General features: G+C 32.4%; 1 protein-coding gene across 6 annotated transcripts in view; it reads right to left on the bottom strand.

Annotated features, from left to right (window-relative positions):
- The window catches only part of LOC140668052 (lachesin), a 236,096-nt gene that overhangs the window by 192,698 nt on the left and 17,150 nt on the right, over window positions 1-26,248 (bottom strand). Inside the window, exon 2 of one of the 6 annotated variants that reach the window (XM_072896615.1) lies at window positions 9,699-9,738. The exons of the other annotated variants lie outside the window; for them this stretch is intronic. The gene's annotated coding sequence lies outside the window, so the exon portion shown is untranslated. The remainder of the gene's footprint in view (window positions 1-9,698; window positions 9,739-26,248) is intronic. 6 annotated transcript variants of the gene reach the window in all.

The following is a 26,248-nucleotide window of genomic DNA, read 5'->3' as shown; positions in this document are numbered from 1 at the left end:
ATTTTTTGATAAATATTTAAAAAAAGATCTATTTAAATCTGGATAAATGGAAAGAATAAAATTGTTGTGACTCGTTGTCACGTTTTTACAACTCCAGTGGGAATCTCGGCGATTGGCCAATCTCCGAAGACAGTCGACAGCACGTGACTGTCGCTTATCGGATGAAAATCGTGCGAACAAAGAAATCGACATTATATGACGTTCGAGATCAGCGAACGTTCGATCGGAAATCTCCAAGGAATTTAATGCGAATGATCCCCCGGTATCGCCGCCAGTTGGAAGGTGCCGTGTCGAGAAATAAGGCGCCTCTCTGATCGATATTTTTTTTTTCTGCTATCATAAATCGGACGTGAACTGCTCCCCGGGGAGCAACTCGATGATCGAGAAAGTTTTGCAGATTGCTCTGACGTATTTGTCCCGTTGCTCTACGAAGTTACTCACGTCTTTTCTACACACATTCTCATACAAAACAAAAGATTTTAGAAAAGTTATACGTGAAAGTGTTCACTTTCGTTTGCAATAACGTAAACTTTATTTAAATTACTATGATAAATTGAATAATCATATTTTCAAAAACATATAGTTTTATATCGCTGAAAAGGATAATGTCGAATTTCTTTACATGCTCTTCATTGATTATTTCAAGAAATATCGCAAGAATATCGCCTTTATTTATTGATAATAATTGAAAAATACAAAAAAGTAAGAAATTTTATATTATTATTCAAGATTCCAATTAATTTGATAAGATTACAAATGAAAAAGAAATAGGTATATTATTAAAAATGTTCAGAGCGAAAAGGAAGGAGAAAGAGAGAAAGAGAGAGAAAGAAAAAGAAATAAAAGATAATAAGTAAAAGTTTTACGAGATATTCTACAAAGAATGAAACATAAAAAAGAGATAAGTCTAAAAATTTCTCTTCACATAGTTTCTTCTACTTTTATATGCATGATGAAAATGTATAATGGCGAAACACATTTTCTGTATGCAAACTTCGCGCGCACATCGATTATGGTGGCCGCTGTATCACGGCATGTGAACATACCTTCTAGTTCTCGCGACAATAACGTAAATCGTCGAAACTGTCGTAATCCTCGCGCACGAGCGAACTTTAACAATTATATTTAATACGATATAGGTCCGGCAGAGAGAGAGTCAACATGGAGAAAGCGTGATACGGACGACGACGGAGAGCGAGAATAAATATTCTCTCTCTCTTCTCTCTCTCTCTCTCTCTCTCTCTCTCTTTCTAGCAGTGGCATCATAAGCCATAGATACCCGCTGGTACCAATGCAGTTCGAAACTCATACCGGCTGCGCCAGCATTTCTCGCGGTGCAACCACCAACCCCAGGTGAAATCTACCTCCCCTTGGTAACCCCGTTCTATTCCCATCGTCCTCGTCGTAACCTCACCTACCCGTCCCTTTTCTATCCTCGGTTCTGTACCACTATGCGGCAAAGTCTAATCAAATTTAATAACTTTTGTACTGCTCGTGCTTCGCTCGTCCTATGCAGTCGACGACCACCCTCTTCCGCCCTCTCCTTCCACCCCTCTCGTCCAGCTCTCATTCTTGTTAGTCTATTTCTCATTGTCTGCCTGTCTATTTCCCTTTTACCGTCATGTCTCCATTCTATCTACTTCCTACCGTGTGGTCTTCGTCACGTTATAAACTTGCACCTCTCGCAGCGGAACCACTGAGTACCGCAGATTTATGACGGCGACATGCCAGACCTGCTGAAACAACCCCTCAATCTGCCTGCGACTCCATTTTCAACAGTGTCGTCGCCATCTATTCGCGATTTTCTCTCTTTTTATTTCGGTCGTCTGGTGTTTCGTGAATTTTCGCCGATAACATTGACCAAATCTTGTTTGCGGCAAGCAAAATATTTTAAAAATTACTAAACGTTATGTTACACAATATCCGTCCGTTCTATTCCGAATAACCTGTTAGTTAAATAACGCTATCGGGTATTACATTCACTATATTTTTAGACTGTAACATTTACCTAAACGATATACAATACAATTTTACTTTTCACAGCAGCGTTCTTTGCTAGTACTGTTAGAATCTAAGTTTTCTATATTCAATAAAATCCAGTTATAATAAAATCATCAGTTGTATATCTAACGGTAAACATCAAAAATAATATCTTAAAATTGTACGTCACAATAATTTGTTACTAGATACTAGGATTTGTCACCAGTATTATATCTAATATAGATTTATTATTATTGATCATTTCTGTAAAGAATTCTATTTAGTATTTAAACTATAATATAATATAATCTTTTCGAAACAAGCTATCAATGTCACGTGTTGAAACAAATAGTAATAATTTACTAAGCTGCAGCATTTAAGATTTCCGTAGCTGTGTCGTGATTGAAATTGAATTTTCGCTGTTTGTAAAATATCGGAAAGTCCATTCAAGCGTTTTGAATAGTATACGAACAATCATAATAGTATAACTGACGAAAAACAGGATCATTCCAAACAGTTTCGTAATAGTTTCCGCTGTTATCGCACAAAAGGCAAATAACTCGATCGCAAAGTAAGATAAAGCTCCTTGTTATCCAAAAATATAATAGCGCACACCGATCCAATCTCGTTAAAAATACTAGAAAAAGATCAATAATTTTTATTAAAATAACCGTATCAATTATTAAGTTTCGTCGCAATACGCGAATGTAGACACACATATCCGTTGTTTATACTCGATACGTGTGTAGAGGAATCGAAAGCCGGGCGGAGAATGGCGACATTAAACCCGAGAGCAGAATAGCCGTATCCGGATTTCAAACGCGACCGCACGCCTATTTTGTAACAGTTATATCAGCAGCCAATCCTCCCTTCCTTCTCTTCCTCGCTCCCTCACCCTCTCTCTCTCTCTCTCTCTCTCTCTCTCTCTCTCTCTCCTTCTCTTATCCTTCTGGCACTATTCTCAATCCGATCCGTGTGTGTTCTGCACTGTTTTCACCCAGCCCATGAACCACTGCGCGATTCTCACGGATTTACCAATAATGTTGCACGCTATGCCGATATATAGGTACACCAACACGTATATACGAAGATATGGATGAGCGGTCGGGTAGCTAAATCGACCTATCGCCCAGTAACTACAGATTAGTGTTATCAGACCGTTACAACGCGAAAGCGTGGTTTACCTTGACACTGGCGAGGCGCGAGATCGATAGGAGCCAAGAATTGCAAAAGTCATTGCTCTGAGATAGGATCTAATGCATTCATTAATAAAGTGTTTTTCCGATACGAGCAAAAGATACATATAATTTAAATAATATCAACGTCTTAATTTTTTTATCGTTCAGCATAGAGAATAACGAAATTGCCGGTGAAAAGATTAACGATATACGTTTGCTGTTCATCGATCAAGCGATGTGTCGATATAAAGACGGGTAAGGTGCATGATTATCATGTATGTATATATTGTAATATCTATGCAGAATATTTTCTGAGATCTATATCCGCTACGTCATCAATCACCTAACGTTGTTGTACTCGACATTATTCATGCTTCTAAATCACGCTAACGCGTTTACTTCTATCGGTAGATAAAACCAGTGAAATAGCAACGATGCGACGGTTGTTACTCATTGTCAGACAACAATATTGGTTTTCTAATGCGACATGTTAATGCAAGAACTCTATTCTACGTGTCGCAACGAAATAATATCTGTACAAAAATATAAAGATGGAAGGGCATATAAAAAAATCGCTCATTAAGGAGTCGCAAGTCTCGACACATTCTCATGAACATAACGAAGAGTGGAATATAAGAAGATAGTATTATAAAAACTCATTACGCAAAAAAAAAAAAAAAAAAAAGAGAAAAAAACAAAGCATAATTAAAAAAAAAATTACTATCTTACCATTAGTATAATTCCAAAAACTAACTTTGTAAATATAAAAACTACCTGTAAATTTGTTAATTAATACATTTCGATGTATCAAAATCCTTATCTAACATGTAATTTCTGACGCATTCTATTTACGTATCCTATATATTATTTCTGTAATTCTAACACACATTGTACATAACGGAGATATAACGTAATTAGCATACAGCTTACAAATCACTTTATTAGTCAGTTGCGATAACCTATAATTATATTTTGGTCTGATAATGCGCTATCATTACGAATACTGTAACAATACTTGAGGTTTTCGCAAATATAATAACAAATGAAGTGAAATGATAATAGGAATAAGGATTGTTAAACTCTGGCCAAAGTGTAATAAGTTTGGCGAATTGAGTATCCATTGTAAACGCGGCATAGTGACTATTGTGTGTAGATTTTACGCCCCTCCACGTAAACGTAGCTTGTTGCGGGATACCGCGGTTTAATTATACTATACCACGGAACTACAAACGAACGTTTAGATACACGAAATATTTTCTTGTTTGAAAGCGGATATTACTATATACAGAGCGGCCCGATAAGTTTGGATATCCAACGCATTTTAGTAACACCATAGATAAAATAATACGTAATATCTATAATCCTATTGCATTTCACGAAGACGATCATTTTATTATATAATCTTAAGAATTTATTAAATGATAAATAATTAAAATTTATCCGTAATTTAATATAAAATTTAAATGATTGCTATATAATGCAAACAAATGTTGTTTAATTTTACTATTATTTATGGCATTCTGAACAAATAATGTGTATATTATTGAGCTTTAAATTTACTTCTAGTAAAACTGAAATGAAAGATTTAAAACTAGATGTTATATAAATAATTCATCAACCCTAATAAATGGCTATCTCTCATCAATGAAATTATAGAGATAAATAATAAAGCTATTTACCAAATAGCTATTCATTATTATCAAAATCAAATGTTCATTGAAATTTATTGACGTCGCGTCGATACTTGAAGACTAATATTTCAGATATATTGAATATCGTAACTGCCCATCGCATAGTAATCTACCGAACAGTATCTGTAATAGATTGAAACCTAGATCGACAGTCGCGTATACGGATTGGGTACTTCCAAGGACTTCAAGCTCGTACAAGCAAATTGACAGTAAATCTGTCCCCGATGGGCGTTGATGGCGTCCTAACTAGACGGCGCAAATTCATTAGTCGATTCGATTTGACACAGAGAAATGATACGAATGGACATTGAGAGAGTTATCTTGAGAGCGAACAGATTGGAAACCCTCTTCTATCGTATAAAGTGGAAACAGGTTTCCATATCTATGAATGGACATTCATCAAATGCATTTCATTTCCTGCACTAATGAGTAAGATAAAAATAATCTACATTGATAACAAAAGGAATATTATTTACAAAATTTCTTCATAATTTAGAAGTTAATAAACCAAATTTAGGAGTTAATAATTGAAAAATTAAAAGAGATAAAGAAAAATTAAAGAGAGAATCAAAAGTAGAGAAAATTAAAAACTAAAAAATTAACGTTCTTGGGTGAAATAATAGCTTTCTATATAATATATATTTATTACTATATCCTTTTGAGGAAGAGGCCTAAAATGGTTGGTTCATATTGATTTTTTCTTTTATTTTCTTTCTGTATTTTCTTGAAGTTTCGGAAGTGCCCAAGAATTATTATTATAATAAATTATTATTAATTAATCATTATTTTAATTATTACTTATGTATTATCTATCTGCATAAATATATATTTTAATCGTACTGATCAATAACTGTTAATTTAAAATCAAGAGCTATTATCGTTTATAATAACAAAATATTTTTACGAAGAATTCCTAAAAACTCGAAACTAATGCCAATAATTTTAACGTGTTCTATAAATTAGAAATGCAGTACGTGCAAGAAATAGAATAAAAATGTCTTTTTCTATATATAAATTTACAGTACAGTCAATTAGATGAATTAGTGTACATTGATATACATTAAAGACTGTTTTATACAAATTTACAATTTTACAATAATATAATTAAAACAGTAAGATAATTAATATTAAAAGTTATCATTATCGTTATTTGCATTAAACAACAATAATAATAAATAATTTAATTATTTTTAAGTATTAAGTATTAATTACTATTTTAATTATTTATGTTACCGTAAATTTGTGTAGAACAGTCTTTAATATATACACTAGTGCATTTAATCAAATTTGCTAATAGACACATAAAATATCAAAAATCACAAATAAAAAGTTAAACCAATTATAATTGCATTTATTATCGAAGTCTGAACCACAGATAGGTTTTCCATACCATAGGTTATTTTTATATCAAATTAACGATCGTCCATGCATTAAATTGTTTAAATTACTTGAATGCTTTTTTCTCGATAACTGGTTATTTGCTTACTTTTTTGCAAAAAGTAGAGTGCATTAATATATGTTATAATATATGTACTCATTATTTTATACACGGTTCTTTATGATATTAAAGATTTCATGTAAAGATTTCATTGGATTAAACTGAAAAACAGTATAATATTTTTACACAGTTAATTAAATACAGACGCTAAAAACCTATCTTGTGTACATAGTGAAAGGTATTCTGAAAATTTCTGTAGCATCCTTTGAATACGTATTTTAAATTATTATGCTAAAATAGACGCGCTGTAAGTTTTTACATGGCATAATGCTACGGGAAAAATACGCCGTGAAAAACGCGACTGTGAGCGACACGTCCGATGGAGCATAGGGGCGGGATACCTTTTTGTCGTGTTGTTCTAAACGAACACCAGGGAAACCAGCATGGACTGGACGACTTAACGCGGAAAAAGGGTGGCCTTGGTTGGTATGCTTTTCACGCCACTGCAGCACGAGATGGCGAATAGCTGTTTCTCGCAGCAGCCGTTTAAACGATCGCACTCGACACGCCGGATATACGCACGAATAATGTTTTATATATACGAAAGCACAAAGAGTCCAAAAAAAGAAAAAGAAAGAGCAAAGCGTAGACACAGTCGAATCTATATTGACGTCTATATTTATATATCAACGCGTGCAACTTCTAGCGCCGCTTGATATCCCATGGGAAAAACGGCGCGAGAGTACCTACTTATGCTGGTTTTCTGCTGACTATATCTACCGTATCTACTTTGTATGTGTATATGTTACATTCTCTCTTCTCGATAAACATTTCTTTTAGCTTAGGAATTTTTCCCGATGTTACTACAAATGTATTTTCTATCGTTGGGGAGCGAATTCTCTTTACAAAGCTTTTCAATGATTTGTCATTTGTAAAAGATATCTATATTGAAGAGTGCTATCCTCGAGCTATGAGATTTTTTTAATTTAGTGAGATTATTGACTTTTTTCAACATAAATTTTATAAATGTTTTTTGTAAACCGATATTAAAATGGTAAACTAAACTCTAATAAAAAAGAGAGCAGATGACTTTTTAGTGAAATTAAAATGTTTCATACTAATTGCTTTCAAACAATCAGTAACTTTTAAAAATCGAAAAGTAATTTGTCGCAGCCATCTGTCCTCATATAAAAGTTGAATAAGATTGCTGAAAGTTAGATTAAAGAACGAACCAAATGTAATTTGATTTCTCATTTATTGAAAAGCACTCTTAAATTATCAATTGTTAGAAAATCATTATAATCATATTCTTATCAATTATTAATTAATTATTCAATATCCTTTACGCGACCGCACAATTTTGGTTGGATAGAAACCAGAAAACTTCGAAGCGTTGGCTTAATGCCAAATATATTAGCTTATTAAGCTAATATATACCAGATATAGCAGAGCAGAAAAGACTAAAATCAGACTAATATTTTAATCATAAGACAATGTTATTATAAGAAAAGATAATTTTTTTATTTAGATAAATGTTTATAAAGCTAATTTATAAGAAATATAAAGAGAGTATCTCTATTTAATATAAAATCCTCCAAATTAAACGTTCTACCGCATTTCTGTGATATATTTAATTATATATGTATATATACATATAAGTAAATAATTTTAAAATTATTTTTTAGAAGTTATTTAAAACTTTAAATGTAATTTAAAAAATATTTTTTTAACATAATTGTTAAAACCTCGTTTTAATAGTAATATAAAGTATAAAGTAACATTTAAGTATAAGAAAATAATTTCAACTAGTAAAAATGATGCGATAAAAATGAAATAACAATGCCTCCCATAACAGCAAAAATGTAAATTTTGCCACAAATACAATAGCCGAAAGAATATAGTGTCGCTCATACGGATGGAAATATCTCATGCATCAACGTTCGAATCCAGCTTCATCAATTTGCGACAGATACAGCTGTTACACACACAGCTGTCTCATTATTACAACTAAATTCTACCACATCGCGTGTTCTATTATAAACCGTTAACAAACAGTGACATAGTAACGGGCGAAGCGAACTCGATGGTCCAATATGTCAGATAGGTTTTCGATTTGTGCGCGATTGCTCGACATACCCGTGTCGGTGTGACTCGATTCGCCACTGCATTCGCCAATGCTTCGGTAGAAAAATCCCCGAATAAAAGTCGTAGATTTAGTTCAATTCGGTAAATATACTGTACCGTGAATCTACCTCAGTGTCGGCCGACTAACGCAAAAACACGTCGCGACCAACCGCGTGTGAATCTGTCGGTGTGTATTGGAGAGAGTAGGGAGATTGATACGAAAAACCCGATAAGACTAAACTTTACATTGCGGAAGGAATATAACGAAAAATGAGAGAAGGACTACCACGAGAATAAACGAAACCGCGTACAAATGCGCCGAGGAATGTGGATAGCGTTAGAAAGCAAAAAGCGTTCCGTATCTGCTTACGCGAGAGTTAATCCTACACGAAAAATGCACAATTATAATTCTCACATTATATATAATAATAACTTTCAATAAATCGAGACCTTATATAATATTTAATAATCGAGATATTAACTGCATTATTTTATAAGTACGTTTTAAATATTTTTTAAATGTGTGTTCTTAATACATATTCTGAGCTTTTGTCATACATATAACATACACGATAAAAAATAGAAAACCATTCCATTCATTGTAAAATTTTCATTATTCTAATTAAGAATCTTGACAGTTAAGTTTTAAATTTCGATCAAAGTAAATTTAACGTGTAAAATAAAAAATATCTTAATCTATACTTTTATAATAAGCAATTATAAAAATATTCTTTATTCAGGGCTTGCAAGAATAATCTGGTTTGACAATCTCTATTTGTGCATTCCCTTGTCAGAAGCAAGTGTTTGATGCAAAGTAATGTATGCACAGACTGCTCATGCCCGACAGACGTTGAGTACTTTGAAGCTTGTGGCCCGACTATAACCGCATAATGCGTTAAGTGGAAGTAGTGTAACTTTCCACTTCCTCGACAGCTTGAATACCATCAAAGTTACATGGTGAGTCGCGCGCGTGCTAATCGAATATAACAAGTTCGTTAAATTCATTGCACAGAGTAGTTATCGCAGAATGGTTAGAGACGAAGTAAGATTCATTTATCTCCCTTTCAAATAAAATTTTCGAATACGATCGATTTTCTTGTGGTTTTTCTCAACTTTGATTTTAATTTTCCACTTGTAACTTAAATTCATCGATACGCTTAATTAATAAAACTAATATGTTTTATATTTATAACTGAATAATTTTAAAATAATAGATATAACAAAAATTGTTATATATATGTATATATTATATATATTATATACATAATAAAAAAAAAATTAACTCACCGATACGATGTGCTGCGATGGAGTTGTAGTATATGTTGACCTGTAAAATACAAAATATATCCAAATTATATAAGCAGTGTCCAAAATAATTAATAATTCAAAAAATAATTGAATTATTTTTTGTCTTCTTTAAATGAATATTTATTTAAAAAATTATATATTTTTATAAAAACTAATATAGAAAATAAAAACCTATATTAAATAAATCATGGAATTAATTATAAATTTTAAACAATATAAAAATATTTTATACATAAATATATATATGTATGTATATATATATATATATATATATATATATACATACATACATATATATATATATACATACATACATATATATATATATATATATATAAATTATTCTAAACATTATTCGAATATATATTAAGAAAAATAAAATTTAGAATATTTTTTAGGTATTTATTACACAATGAAAACTGGACTACTGCGGAAATAAATAAACGAGCAATTAATTAAAAAAAAATAAATAATAAATTATAAAATACTCACTTCAAGATTGTTCCGCCATTGCTCGATGCCTCCCCGGGCCTTCTTCGCCTCCTCTTTTATTCTTTGCAGCTTTACGACACTCACGTGGCACTTATAATCGCGAAAACATGGTTAATTACGATCGCGCACGCATTAATTGTTAGAATCATTAATCGTGCGACACTTAGTGACACTCTCGACGTTCATCACACACGACGCGCGCTTTAATATATTATGATGAGAGAATAGTGCGAAAACTACGATCGCGCAAAGTTATGATATGATTTGCTCAACCTCTGTGAAAATTACTCGAAATTCATGCGCCATTTGACGACGTTATCTATTACTAACCAAAATGCTCCCGTTTTTTTAATAATTATTATTTTATATTGATAATATAAGTGTGAATAATTACGCGAATTAAAATTGAAGTTCTTCAAAATATAATATCAAAAAATATATCGTTGCTTCGCTGACTACTTCCGTGATAGACTTCGCTCAAATAAATCATATTAATTTTAACAAATTCTCGTTGTACAAAGTCCAAGTTTTATTACGCAGTTAACAAATATCAAATATATGACAGATACGATTGTAATTAAACGGGTTGTAATATCAGTCGCGATTTGAAATTGATTTATTCTCTCCATCCTTTTTGTGCGTTTTATTAATGAGATAAAAATGACATTGATAACTTTATATATTCCGATATATCTCCGTAATATACAATTGTTTGTTAATAATTAGTTAAGACACGACGTATCTCGGAAATATATCAAGAATCAAGCATTAGTCGCGAAATTCTCGCTTTGATGAAAAGTTTCGATATGCTTACGAGTCCTTAATCACGGCAGTCAATTAATCACGCGGATTGATAATTATTCGTAAAGGAAGATTGAGATTTGATATCTCCTAGTACTTGGCACGATCGTAGTTATAGTTTGAGAGATAATACGACGATATACGGAGCGCCATACGCCACACTACCTTCCCGTTCGAATGTCGCGACATGAATAACAAGGTCACGGTCTCGAGCAAACAACAGCGCGTTACGTGCCGTGCGCCGTCAAGACCGAATTCCGATGTGTCAAGTCAAATTCGTCGCCCCACCACTCCGCTACGAAAATATTTAATATACCTACTATAAAATAAAATATTTGCGAAAAATGTACTTTTTTCCTTCAATTTCAATAAATATTAATGCATCACGGTTTCACGTCAATATTTTAATTAAAAATTGAAGTGGCAAGAGATAGAAAATATGAAACTTTTGTTTTATTGCAATTTTTACAGATAATAATTGTTTCTATAATGATACTTGAAATCCGATATACATATCGCGCTTTAAATTTTTCGTTGATGCAACTATATTTAAATTTTTACGTCATTTTTATATTGTAAAAAAATAATATACGAATTACCGGAGAGATTTCAAATAACGAGAAGCTATGATGTATTAAAGTTCATTAATAATTGGTCTAAAATTAAAGAAATAAAGTATATATATATTCTGTGAATATTTATTTCATAGTATTAAATATTTCAAGGGAGAAAGCATGAATAAACTAACAGTGGTGGGGGTACGTGTTTGTCAGCGTTATGAGCTATGTTGAAGGTCGCCTTATCATTCGCGTCGCAACACTCGATAGGGAAAGTAGCAATCCGAGACGTTTCGTATATCGTATTATCTCTCGAATACGACTGTAATTAGAGGATCAAACGCAATCTTCCCTTATGAATAAATAGAGATATTATTAAATGCAGCGATTCTTCTCCTATTATCGATTCGTAATACAACGTAATATATTCTGCGTGACTAAATCGTACGACTTGTAATAAATCTTGATTCTATATTTTTAAATTCTGTATTTTATATATCGCGTCTTAAAACTAGTCTTCAATTTGATATTATTTTCATATAAGTAGAATAAAATTGTTAATATCATTTTTAATTATTAACAAATCGTAACTACAATATCAATACTAAATCGAATGACGTGACACATTTATTTACAATCGTTTTAATCATTTATTTTCATATTTATTAAACACGTAATAAAAATTCGGTGTTTGTACATCGTTAATTTGTAAAAAACGCGTATTTCATACAGTTTATTTAATCAAAATCTATCGCGCGAAAAAGCAATCAACAAAACGAATTTTTTGTCAGCTATTGCATTTTTTGCGGATATTTATCCTTAAGTTATATATTTTTTATTCATCTACGTATGTATCTATATATTCACACTTATAATACAAATTGATAATCTTTACAAGAACATATATTATTTATTAACAATAGATATAATGTAGATTTGCGTGTGAATTTGGTCTCGCAATTTTCTAGTAAATCGTTGTAATGCAAGTCGTTTAATGTAGTCGTTTAATGTAGTGTTCGCGTTGTTCTCTCACTGCATTATGATAAAGTGCGCGTGGCGTGCGATTAACATCGGGAGTGCCATACAAAGTGCTGCACGATCGTTATATTGATAGTGCGCGATCATAATCAACCGTGATTTCACGAGTAAGTGCCGTGTGAGCGCCATTCAAAGAAGCAGCAAAAACACGAACAAGAGAGGAGGAACAGATCCCAGAAGGCATCAGATGATGGCGGAGCAATTGTTGAGGTTGGCATTTAATTACTTATTATTTTTTATTAAATAGTTAAATTGCTCCTTTATGTCCGCAGTAAGAATTCCTTTTACAACATTGCATAATATAATACATAAAATATTTTAGATTAATTTTTGAAAACTAAATTATTTAATAAAATATTTATAATAATTTATATAAAATAAAATAGATATTTCAAAATAAAATCTAAGGTTTATAATTATTTAAATTATTTATATAAAGAAATCAGGTTTTTATTGTTTCATCAAAATTTTATAAAACTCTAAAAAAAAAAGTTATTTGATAAACATGTGCCTTTATTAAATATATGTTTAAAGAAAAAAAATAAAAAATTTAATAATTGTTTTTTTAATTATTTTGGACACTACTTTATATAATTCAGATATATTTGCATTTTACAGATCAACTTATCTAGTATCACTCAGGTTGCACATCGTACTGGTGAGTACTGAATTACCTATTTTTTATATTTATATTATATGTATTTGTACACACATTACGTATACACGCACACATTAAGTTAATGCAATTCAGAGAATAAATGTTAAGAAAACAGTTAGCAATAAGTGTTAATATTTTGATTAAGTAAGATAATAAATTAATTTTCTTTTATATACATTTTACGCTAAAAAAAATACATATGCTACAAAAAGCACTCTTTAAGACCCTTCACGAGATAAATTAAATAGTACGCCAACAGTCAGAATTAGAAAAGTTTAATTAATTAATTATTGCTCGCTCTGCGTGCGTATACATGATTAAAAATTCCTGGCAATCGTCCTTGTGTTTTAGAGGCGCCAAACAATGCAAATAACTTTTTAAATACTCCGCGATAGAGAAACTTGCTAAGAGTCAGAACTTCGAGAAGCTTCGTATAAGTACTCGTATGCTCTTAAATATATTCTTAAAAATTCATAACTCTCTTTACGTTTTCATCTTACAGTTTGCATTTTCATACAAGAAATTTATTAAAAAATTTTATTTTGCATTTTATCAAAAAAGGAGCCTGCTTAGTACTTTTTAAATTTTTATTCCAAGAACGTTGCAAATTTTAACAAGATATGTCTAGCCGACGATATTTTTAAGTCAGAAAGTTATAAAAACATTAAGCTTAATACACTTATTAGCTTTCTTACAATCAATTATTTTAATCTATTTCTTTCTTAACTTTTAATACTTATCGCATTAAAGAATCAATAACCATCATAAAAACAACACTTTACTTTGAAGAAAAATAAGACATAAAAAAAATCAAAATCGATATTACATAGAAGTGGAAATGCTTATATTAATATCTAGTGGTAACAAACAAGTTCAGCATCTCAATAAGAACAAAAAGAAAACTTCGTGAATGATGAAGAACTGAAATGTTTTCAAAGAAGATATCGATGTCTTCGTGAAACACAGATCGATGCTAGTATAATACACTTCGCGCTTGGTGTTCTCGAAAAATCTAAAAATACTCTGGTTACTTCCTACGGCAGCGAAGATTCCTGGCTCTTTAATTCGTTTACCGACCATTACAAGTAAGACCAGGCGCAGTGTGAAACTTTTCCATTTCATTACTTGGTCTTTCTTTTTCTTTGCCATCCGCCATTCCTCTCCTATTCTCTATCGCTACTATCAACTTTATTACTTTGTCCTCTTTTAGTGATGTACCCATAGCGAAGAGTCTGCCTTCCCAGTCTGTGTTCTAGAATATTTCTTAACTTTGGGGTTAAATCTTTTTCTTTATCAGATTTTTCTTTATCGACGTCATCTAAATCAGACAGATCTTTATCCCCTTGTTATATGACATTTCCATGAATCGCATTTATTATTCTCGCAAACCAAAGTTGCAATACAATTTTTCAAGCTTTGCGAGCGAGCAAATTAAAACATTTTTTTTATCATCATTTATTACGATAAATTAAAATAAAATTTAAATTAAATTGAAATATAATGAGTGTAGCTGTTATAATAGAATAATTTAAACTCAATCAACAAATAGCGTTACATTTTGTATGAACAAAATGGGAAATATATATTTAACTTTATATATTATTATACTTATATAATAATAGTAAGTTAATAAATATATAAACTTTTAATGTAAATATAAACTTTTTTCATAATAAAAATACAATAAAATTATAAAGATAATTATAAAAGTAATATAATAATTACATATATCTTATAAATTATATATTATAAATTATAAAGATAATTTTTTACTATATTTTTTTATAGAAAAGTTGAAAAAAGAGAACTGTGTTTTGTATATAAGTAGAAATATAATACTGCAATTTCTAGCAATATAATATAATTTTATATACAACGTTGACTACAAGGTAGTTAGAAAGTCTAATAAATCAAGAGAATAATCCCATGCAACCGAGCATACAAGATACAATACGTATGTTCTGGAGAAAAGCTGTTAACAACGAACATATCTAAGCTGTAATCTAAGCCAGTCTCTCTCATATGAGGGCAAAATAAAGGATTAACGCTTATGCTCGTTGTTACAGAGGCGTCTGTCCGTGCACGCACTCGCATCTTGCTTAGTCGGTATACGTGAATGACGGTCCCTATAAAATATTCAAAGCGCAGCGCGATAATGGCGGTGCGTCCAAGCATATTAAACATTCAGTCACGTAGCCGGCCGGCGTGGCGTTGCTCGTATACAGGTGGTGATACAACACTCGGCGGCGAAGTTTCACAACTATATATACTGATATATACTGCGGTGTAAACTTTACAAAATTACACACAAGTCTGATTTCCCCATATGTATTTGCAATCTAAGATTCATCGGTTCAACAGTCGGACGAAAGCAGGATGCGCTGCAATATACAGTTTACACAACCTTACCAAAATATATCTTTGTCCGTTAAAAACACAGTAATTTCTTTAATTCTTAAATTACATTTTCTCTATAACGATTCTCGAAAATTGTATTCTTCTACAGAGAATATAAATATTCGTGATGCAGTTTTTATTTAAAATTACACGTTTTTTTTTTAATATTCTAGATAAATTTAAATTTAATCTTTTAAAATTTTATTCAAAGCCACTCTTTTAGTCGAAATTTTTTTACCTTTAAGATTAAATAACTTGAAAATTAAGATTTTGATTTAAAAGATAATTGAAAATAAGTAAAATGTAACTTTTTGCTTTCAATTTACAACAAATTCCAGTCTTAAATTTATTAGAAAATTTAACATTTATTATTATTACTTATCCGCTATTTATCTCATAGAGTTTTATCTTATAGGTTCAGATAATCGTGATCGAAAGAATAATTTTATATGCATTAACCGAGAAAAGTTGCGACCAAAATTTGAATAATAAAGAAGTTAGATATTATTCGTTCGAGTAGCGAGAACGGCCCGGTAATGAAACTCCTGTAACAAAATTTCATATACGCGATGCTCGGTTATACCGGGCAATCGCTTGTAAAATTACCGGCGCTTGTTAGCCGCGCAACAATCTTGTTAAACAAAGGATAAATTTTTCAACGGATCCAATTAACCGCGAATGTATTATGCAAATAATTCTCTACGCGTCAACAAGAAAAAAAATTGCCCCCTGAATTTAAATAATTTAGTCAAAAAGAGATTAAATATTCCATTACGTTGTTACGTCTCCTCCATCGTTACAGCGTAGTCTCCGTCGTGGAGCAAGTTCACGCGATAATTCAACTCTCGCAACAAAGTTTCATCGTGCAGGCTATTTCCCGCACGGCACAGGCTCTCCAAAATTGTGCTCTATTCGACTGCACTGTTACGCGCTTATAATTTAAATACTGGTCGTGGATCTCGAAATAAAAAAAAAAAAAAAAAAAAAAAAAAACAAAACGAGATGGAGAATATCCGGATAGAAATATCGTGCAAGTAGCGGACAGTAGTATTCTTAACGAGCCAGGTATACCGTAGTAATTAGACGCGGACCCCTCTCTCTCTTTTATTTTTGATCTCTCTCTCCCTCTCTTTCTCTTTCTCATTGAGTACTTTTTTCTCCACCGCGAACGATAACCATGAGCATAACCATTAGAATCTGTTACGTTTAACGTGGATACTATTAGGTCGCGCAGAACTTAACTGAGATGTTCCAGTCTCGGGAAGAATAATAATTTCGCAAGATAATAAAAGTATGAACCGGAGGAACGAATCGTTTTCGTTTATTCTTTATGATATTAAAAAAATACATCGGTAGCAACGATATTTAAATATTAGAATCTAGCGGATCGAGGAGATGTAATAAAAATTTCTTTCGAAAATCGCAATGTGTGTTTAATAAATGGTGATATCGTTTAATTTTTTGTTATTTTGTGTTTGGAATATTCGACTTATTCTTACCTACATAATTCGGTCTTTAAATGGCTATTTTCTATGGAAGAAATGTGCAATTTTCAGAATAACATACCCGAGGGTATGTTATAACGGATAAAAAAAGTAACCAGTTCAATGACGGTGCAAATATTTCGCAACTGACCTACAGATAGCGAGGTCAAATCGTTATCGTTATACGTTGTGTAACATCGCGCGTTTCGCTCAGTTTGTGATCGCGAGTTACGTCGGATGAGCTTTTTAACACCTTCTCGATACGGCGGATCGTTAATCCATCGTGTAAGCGAAACGAATATCCGACAGAGGAACGGATTTATGGACCGATTAATTCTCTCTCTCTCTCTCTCTCTCTCTCTCTCTCTCCCGTCCGGCTTCTAATTCAGGACTCGTGAATGACGCATATATGCCTTGGTGTCTCAATTTACGAGACGGTAGACTGGTTATAAAGATACTAGTGTGGATTAACTAACGAAAAATAGGTAGTATAATAAATGTGCAAAATCTTTCAATATCCTTTATACGTAGATGATTAATGAGGAGCAAAGATTATGTAACATTCAATAAAACGCTAATAAAAATATAACACTGCAAAAATATAAATTTGTAAATATCACACGTGAAAATTATCTCTTAGCTAACAAAGCATACATTAATTGTTTAATTAGCTCTTTGCGGATAAATATTCACAATATAGATAAGAAATCACAATTTAAAAAATACATATATAAATTATTTTTGTTTCGACATATAACTTTTATATTTCAATTCAACAAGGACACACATGTATCTCTCAATATCTATAAAAGTTATATTATTGACACTAGAATATATTAATATCAAAAAAGTTTTTTGTATTTTTAAATAAAAAAAATGAATAAATAATTAATAAAATACAATTTTGAATAAAGGCACGAAGTAAGAGAAATTATTTGGTTTGAACATCCTCAATCCATGTCAAAATAAATATGAATATATATGCAGCATGAATAATATTATATATGTATATTTAGGTAGCAAACGCACAGAATGAAGCAAAACAGTATCTAATATCAAAATCAAATATTTATAACGCAAAAATATAAAATCAAAGCACGTCAGAGAATAATACAGCAGTCGGTAGATAATTGTGATGCTTTAATGTATATATTGTTTTGATCATATTGAAATGAGGTTACATCCAATTCATCGATTTAAAAGAGTACTAATGTTCGAAATGAACAAATAACTCAATACAATCCCCTAAATTTCCATACTGCATCAAACAGTTGCTATTATACTCTAACAGTTGCTTGTCTTTCGATTTCCATTATCCGTTCTGCATCTAGTTTCTATTGACCTCTAGCAAATATCAGTTCATATACGCTATGTTCACGTGAAAAGCTAAATAACTGGAGAAATCGATAAATATTCGAGATATTCATTTACAAACACGTATAATTTATAATTTATAAAAAGAATAAATTGTTTCAAGACTTTTCTGCATTATTTCTGAAGATTCTATACAGTTAAAAATCATATAATTACAAAGATACATTATTTTTATACTTATTTTTTTATTCCTTCAATTTGAAACATACAAGTGCTTGTGCATCCCCATATTGGATATTATCATGAATAATATTATCAATTTTTCCTCTAAAATGTTCTTGATGTTGACCGAAAGCACAAATAATTTGTATATTTGTTATACCATAGATATCTTTTACACATATGACGTTCGTTGAGACCTAGCCATATATAAAGTCTCAAAAGTTGTATCTCTTAAGTCGTCCGTTCTCGAACGGACAGATATATTTCACGTTTCACATAAAAACTTGACAGGGCGTTCGAGAAATCTGTAGCCGCAAAAGTACATAGTACGTCGAAGATCATCCCGTTCCGCCGGGACCGATACTATTTTTCAGAATGATTTCACAACCTATTAAACTTGTCGGCGATCGGCAGGGGGTACTCTGGCGCAATTTGTCGCGTGGCTCGGCTGTCGATAATTCGAAAATATATGTTCATGTGCGAGCGCGGGTTCGGGGTAAATCGACCGCGATGAAGTAAAAAAAAAAAAATCAGGCTAAAACGAGGTGGCACCTCAAATAACTACGATATATTTGGACGGGATTCTTATTTGGCTGATCTCACATTAAACTGCAGTTTATTATAGAGTATGACCTAAATGGATACTATGATATGTCGATTAAAAAAATGAGCTATACAAACGTGTGTGTGTGTGTGTAGTGTATACTACTGTAGTATTATTTATTTATTGTATAAACTTATACGCGCCATCTCCTCTAAATTGGAAAGAAAAAATTTGCATATTAGAAAAAGAAGATAATTTCCAAGTCGTCTCGTATATAAAAGAAGTAGTGTATGCGTAAATTCACTATGTCGAAGTTTGCTGGTTTTACTCACAGTCAGTTGAGAAAACTTTTCGCGTAATTCTAATCTTAAATTCATTATTTTAATTGTTGGAGTAATTAACGAAAATGGCAAACAGATGTTCCCAAGCACCTTACAATCGTAAAGAAGTCGATCCAATTTCAATGAACATAAATAAAATTACTATCTTTGAATAATTGTTTGCATTGTTAAGTACTTTGCTTAGTTTATTTTTCAGATGTATCAATATTGTATGGTATCAATTTTCACACGCTTAAATATGATAATTTATGACAAAATATTTCCATATATTATTAAATTACCGGGAAGTAATGCACATATATGTATAATTTCGTTATCGTTAAGTTTTCATGCATGACAAGATATTTAATATAAAAAAAGATATAGCCGTATAATCTTCAACGCATCTAATTGCTTATTTTTACTTTAATTAAAATCATTCTTAATATGTGCAAAATTATCAAAATGTATAATCGAAAATTTAGCAATTTATTGTCGGCCAAACGACAATATTTATATTCATTTCGTAGTTGACTAGTTTTAATAGTACTCGCGCGATTATTAGTCGTGGATATTAGTTTAACAAGGAGAATAATGTCATTCACTCTCTTTTCTCTCTCTCTCTCTCTCTTTCTCTTTCTCTCTTTCTCTCTCTGTTCTTCTTAAGAGAGTTTCCAACGTCGCCTTGGTTCGAAAGGAAAACTTGGGCTTGGAAGCAGCAACAACAGCAACACCCCTAGATTAATCTAAGACTCTTGGCGCTCTTGCTAAGATTTCGCCGCTTTATGCGCTAAAACTCCCACTATCAGTAGACGTAGCTTTTCACACACACACGCGTGTGCGAGCTTAAATTAGTATTTGTTGACTGTTATTCAAATTACCACATGAAAGTTTTAAAGCACCAATGTTAACTTCTTTCGCGTGTGTCTTTTTCTTAAAAACTCGCTGACTTCCTTGAGACTTCATCCATTTAATACAATTTCCGGAGACTTGGCGAACATGTTTCACGCTGTAGATGCAAAATTTGAAAGTACGCATTGGTGAAAGGTTTATATTAATTACAAATGTTGATCGAGAAAAAGGAAGTATGTTTACAAACATCATTCTCTTCATATAACGTACTTAGTATTAAGATTGATTGTGCCGTATTATTAAATCCGTGCTCTCTAGACCGGTACTCCAATAACTGTCACGCGAAAGCTATCTATTTTACTCTCTCTCTCTCTCTCTCTCTCTCTCTCTCTCTCACACACACACACACTCACTCTCTCACTCTCTCTCTCTCTTTGTTAAACTAACATTTTATATTATAGTTTGGTTTTATTTTTAATTATTTCTTATTATAGTTATATAAAAATAATTCAATTTCTACGCGCCTTTATTTCTTTCAACATTATTAACTGATATTTATTTCGCTAACCAAATATGACGTACGTAAATACGAATATACACATTGTTTTATAAATAACAATGTATTATATTACAAAGGAGAAAATAATTTATATTTAAATAAAATCATAATCAATATTGTTTAAATTTAAAATCCGGCGCGAGGATTCCCTTTATCATAAAATACGTTCGAATAATGACGTACGCAGTACATTTCGACAATATGCGTTGGCGCAAAAAGCCCTTTTGCAGCATTAGTCAGCCGGCCAGCCGGTATGCCAATATAGCGAGCACGGTCAAAGAATCATACACGGTATTATTGGCACAAAGGCCGCCTTTACAAGCTACAAATTACCCGAGCATCGCGCCAGCGCCAACGACCGAAGTAATAGTACCTCGGTATTCGACAGTAAGCCGGCTTAGTGGACCCTCTGCTACGATACAGACGCCCACCTTCGACGTTATGCTAACTGACACTATGAGCTACTTTGCATTAATCGTCGTAGAGAAGTTACCGCGAATACGGGGCATTAAGCTCGGCTTTTCCTGTGAGGCCACGCCGTTCAGTCAAACGCAAATACCTTTACAATAGAAAAAGGGAGAAACTGTCTCTTATCCGAATCGATGAATTGAGAACTTTCAAAATATGTAAATTTTGTACATATATACTGAATCGTAAGAGAACGGCCGCGCATCTTTTATTGAGCAAGATTTGAATAAATATTCCCAAGACAAAGTAAGATTTTACAAGCGAGATAAAAGTTCTTTTAAAACAATCGTGTAATTATTGATTTAATTACCGATTAAAACGCACAATTTTACGCAATATATTTGAAGAATCTAAAGAAATTATTTCTTAATGTAATTTTTCTCGTAATATTCGTTTGTTCTACAAACATTCCCTGAAATAATACTAAAATATTTAATAATACTATATTCGAAATTTCTCATATATTCTATAACGACGTGTAATGACATGTTAAATCTACCATTAACAAATTCTTTAATTGGAATACATAATTAATAACGTAGTGGAGATTTTGTAATAATTCATTTCGCTGACAAATATTTTCGCGGATAATTTCTCCGTGTTATTGCAACGAGTAAATCTTTGAATATCGCCGGCACAGCTGAACAGATTCCATAAGAGAATCAATGGCGAGATCTATGGAAATTCCTCTTTTTGGCACGACTCCACAGGAAATGGAAGAACAATGCGCCGGTCTGGAAACATCTTTTATACAATTATAGTTTTTACGCGACGCGATCCGGCTGGAAATATGGAAGGAAGGTGGAGACAGGCTCGTGGCAGAAGTGATGCAAGGAAGCGAAAAAGGAAGGACGAAGACGAGATGGAGAGAGTGAGCGAAGGAAAGTAGATAATAGCTAGGATAGAATTGTTCCAGGAGCAAAAAAACCGATCCATCCCCGAGTGTTATCGGATGGTTCGCGAGCCGAGTGCCGCTCCGCATCCTTCTCTTGAAGATCTCTAGAAGAAAATTGCTTTATTTGCCCGGCGTACACATGGCAGTACCAACTGGCGCACTTTCGACATTCGTGATAAGTGCACAGCACGCTATTAACGTTGAAAATTATTTTTTACAAACAAAAATGAAAGCTCATTTTCTTCGTACCTTCAGAGCTTTACGACAAGAGCGACAAAAATAATAAATATATATGTGTGTGGCTAGAAAATAACTAATTTTATAATTCACTGGAATAACTTTCAAGAAAGTAGAAATAGTAGTTAAATATTTCAGTCGTTAATATAGAAACTTTCGTCGTCACTTTTGCTAAAAAGAGCGACCATAATTCGTTCAATCAGAATATGCTTCTGAAAATATGGTAGAAACGTAAGCGACAGATAGAAAACTGTAACTATGTCTAATTTCAGCACGATAATAATTGCAGAGCTGGCGCCGTAATGCTTTCAAATCAGAGATAAATGCTTTTTCGTCCCCTTCTGGGATGATGAGTGTCCTCCGCGAAAGACGGTTACGTTGCAACTGAATAAGTGCAAGCGAAAAGGAGAATAGAATGAATAGAATGTTGCAATTAAACATTGTTGTCCCGTTCAACCCGTTATAATTATGAATACCTGACCTAAATCTGACATGTAACAGCTTCCACTTTCCCTTTCGAATCTTTCGCAATTATTTGCCCACGATTTATCGCGAAAAGACATCGACGAATATTAACGATGACCAGTACATTGTTGTTCGAGAAATCGTAAAAATATTCCAGATACCTCGATTATATTTTAAAGTCGTCGTAAAATTAAAATTGTAGTCCAACATTTTAATTTTAAATAACAATAATAGTGCAATCAAGATAAAATTTATTTTGACTATAGTTGCCAAATTCTAATATGTTTACAAAGATATTATTCACATATCGTTTGCCACTTAAACAAAAATACCTGTAAAATTTATTTCGATCATTTTTAAATGTCAGAATTAAAAAGATATAAATAATAAAAAAAATCAAGCAATTTTCTACGCATATGTAAATAAGATTGCTGCTTGATGGTCCGCAAACGAGACCGTAACTGATGAAGCGAGCAGTCTAGTTTGGGAAATAGTTGAGAAATGTTGGAAATACTTCGCGCGCAGAATCCTTCCGTGGCGATATTGCATTTCAACGTGGAAAGCAGAAAGGCAAAATTAGACGCCTTAATGCTCCCGTGCATTAAGAGGTTTCCCACCCAAGCACACCGACATTTCCAGCATCCGCAATCGACGATAATCGTCGTGATTTTTTAATTCTGAGAAATTAAAAAAAAATTTCACTTCTTCTTCATATCGTATAATAATAACATTTTCCATAACATATATATTGCCGCAATTTAATATTCATAATATAGTTACTATGCAAATAAATAATTTTCTTTATCATTTCATGTATTATTCTCGCACACACGTTTCAGTCAGACAATAATAAAAATTGTTTACTTCGTATTACGAAATATAACAGAAAAAAAATTCTTGAATAACATAATTAATCTTTTTGATAATAAATGAGAATTAAACGTGCCAGAATGTTTTAGTACATGGCTGATTCTTAAGCTCTTACAAAGCTGTTGTAAACAAAAAAATAACAAATATGTTTAGACTATTTCTCTTAAAATGTATTAATATTTGGAAAAATTGTGAATTTTGCACCAGGCAGCGATATATATAATCTAGCACGGTTCTCTGTATGTTAAATCGTTGCCCGAATAGAGCGAAAAGCGCCGTTTCGTCGGATAAAAGGCGTGAAATTTGCACGCGAATAAGTAAAGAAGCGAAGAGAATGCCGCGGCAGAAACACAGCTGAGAGGAAGATGAATGACCGCATGGCAGGTATGTAACACGTCTGTAACCTGCAATGCCGTTGGACGTTTTTATAGCGTTAGCCCGGTTACGTATCGTCGGGGAAGACGCGAGTTGGAAGCGAACAGAACCGTATAACACAAAACTGCTACCGGAACTTTCTCTCTCTCTCTCTCTCTCTCCCTCTCTTTTAATATATATATATATATATATATATATATATACATGTGTACATGCAAATGTAAACTCTCGTAAAAGCGAAATATCGGCATAACTTTGGCCATTTCGGCGGCTTTGCGATTGCGTAGATAATAAAGCAAAAATTGCAACGAGAAGATTCGACCCTTCCATTATTAAAGAACATGTTCTGTGTTCATTTCAAAGCAAATGCAATGCGAGATTTGGTGTGCACAAAGAAAATAATGTATTTAAAGATAAACATATTATTTTATGTCTCGTTATTACTTCGTATATCGAATTAAATAATTGATATCAAATCTATTCTTTTTATAGATTTTCGTGCCTCTATTAATATAATAATTTGACAAGATTTTGACGAAAAAGAACGTGTTATGATTATTGAAGTAAATTGAGTATACGTCCATAAAAATTATATGTCGTTTCAAAACGAGTAAACGCGCACGAGTACTCGGCAATATAATTTACACAGTTGCAGATAAGAATCGAAAGCTTGTCGACGGAGTTTATGCTCCGTCTCTCGTTCGCGAATGGCACTTTTATCGCACTTCCAAGAAGTAGGCCAAAAAGCGGTAGCGTCTTCTACCGACGTTTTCAGAATACGATAGCGCCATGCGGATTCGCGTCTTGAAATTTAATATTTCCCTTTTTGGGAGCACGGAAATGCCATTAAACGGTCCGCGAGAAGCCACCAAGTCGTGTTCATCGAATCGAAAGTTTACACAGGCCTGCCGGCTTCGACGCACATACATATGTACGCAAGCGCGCGCGCACATCTCAAATGCGAGATGAAAGTCAGTTTCCATCTTGCGAGGTCGGAGTAAGAAGATATATATCGTGCAATATATCCGTATATCTCAAATTTGTATATAGCGACTTACATACATCAAATATGTTAGGGAGGATTGATATATATTATTGATATAGTTGCATATGAATGCATACAGAAGCGAACCATAAAATTTTAAAATTATCGAATTGCAATACGAAATATAACGTATGTAGAAATTTAAAAGTCTTTTTGTTGCATCGCAGAAAAAAATCAACTCGTCGTAACAGACGTAATTTTTACAGTAACAAACACAAACAATGGCTAAAGCGTAGTATTATTTGATATTAACGATGCAAATGTATGCAATCTAAGAAATTATAACAATACATTGCGACAGCTTTTCTTCTGAAGCTTTGGAATTTTCTTTCTAAGTACTGAATGCATTAATATTTGAAAATTAAGATTAACTTCTATGCTACAATATCGTTGCAATAAAAATGTTGAGCGGGTACTAAAGCAAGTTGTAATAATTGCATGAACAAAACATGGCTGACATGCATGCTTGTTATTTTACTAGTCTCTCAGATAAATATGCGACAAAATAATTAAAGTTTACCAAAACGAAACGTACACGTGTACTTATTTTTATAAACAAGTTTTTATTAATTTTGTGATAACGATTTTTATAAAAATAAAGATATATCAATAGCTTTTTTCTACGATCAATTCGTTACAATGTGATGTAATAATGATCAAGCTCAATTTAGGAACATATGTGCAGAGCAAAAGTTTCCTTATCGACGGATGTACGAGAATAGTTTATTTTGTACTGTATGTACAGCTTGGCACATTCCTATGCTATTCTCGATCTGCAGTCTCGTTCCGTTGTGCTAAAAAGTCGTTCGCTCGTTAACGGTAGTCACAGTCTGCAATCGTGAAAAGAACGATTGTCGTACGTGGCTGACGCAAAAGAAATTTTAGCGTACCAAAACCTTCCTCATCTGCCGCCATTCTCTAATCCTTGCCACGTCT

This window comes from Anoplolepis gracilipes, chromosome 7 (genome assembly GCF_047496725.1).
Source record: "Anoplolepis gracilipes chromosome 7, ASM4749672v1, whole genome shotgun sequence".
In the NCBI taxonomy this organism is placed as follows: domain Eukaryota; kingdom Metazoa; phylum Arthropoda; class Insecta; order Hymenoptera; family Formicidae; genus Anoplolepis; species Anoplolepis gracilipes.
The sequence above is the reverse complement of the archived record's forward strand: the minus strand, read 5'-3'. Positions and strand labels throughout refer to the sequence as shown.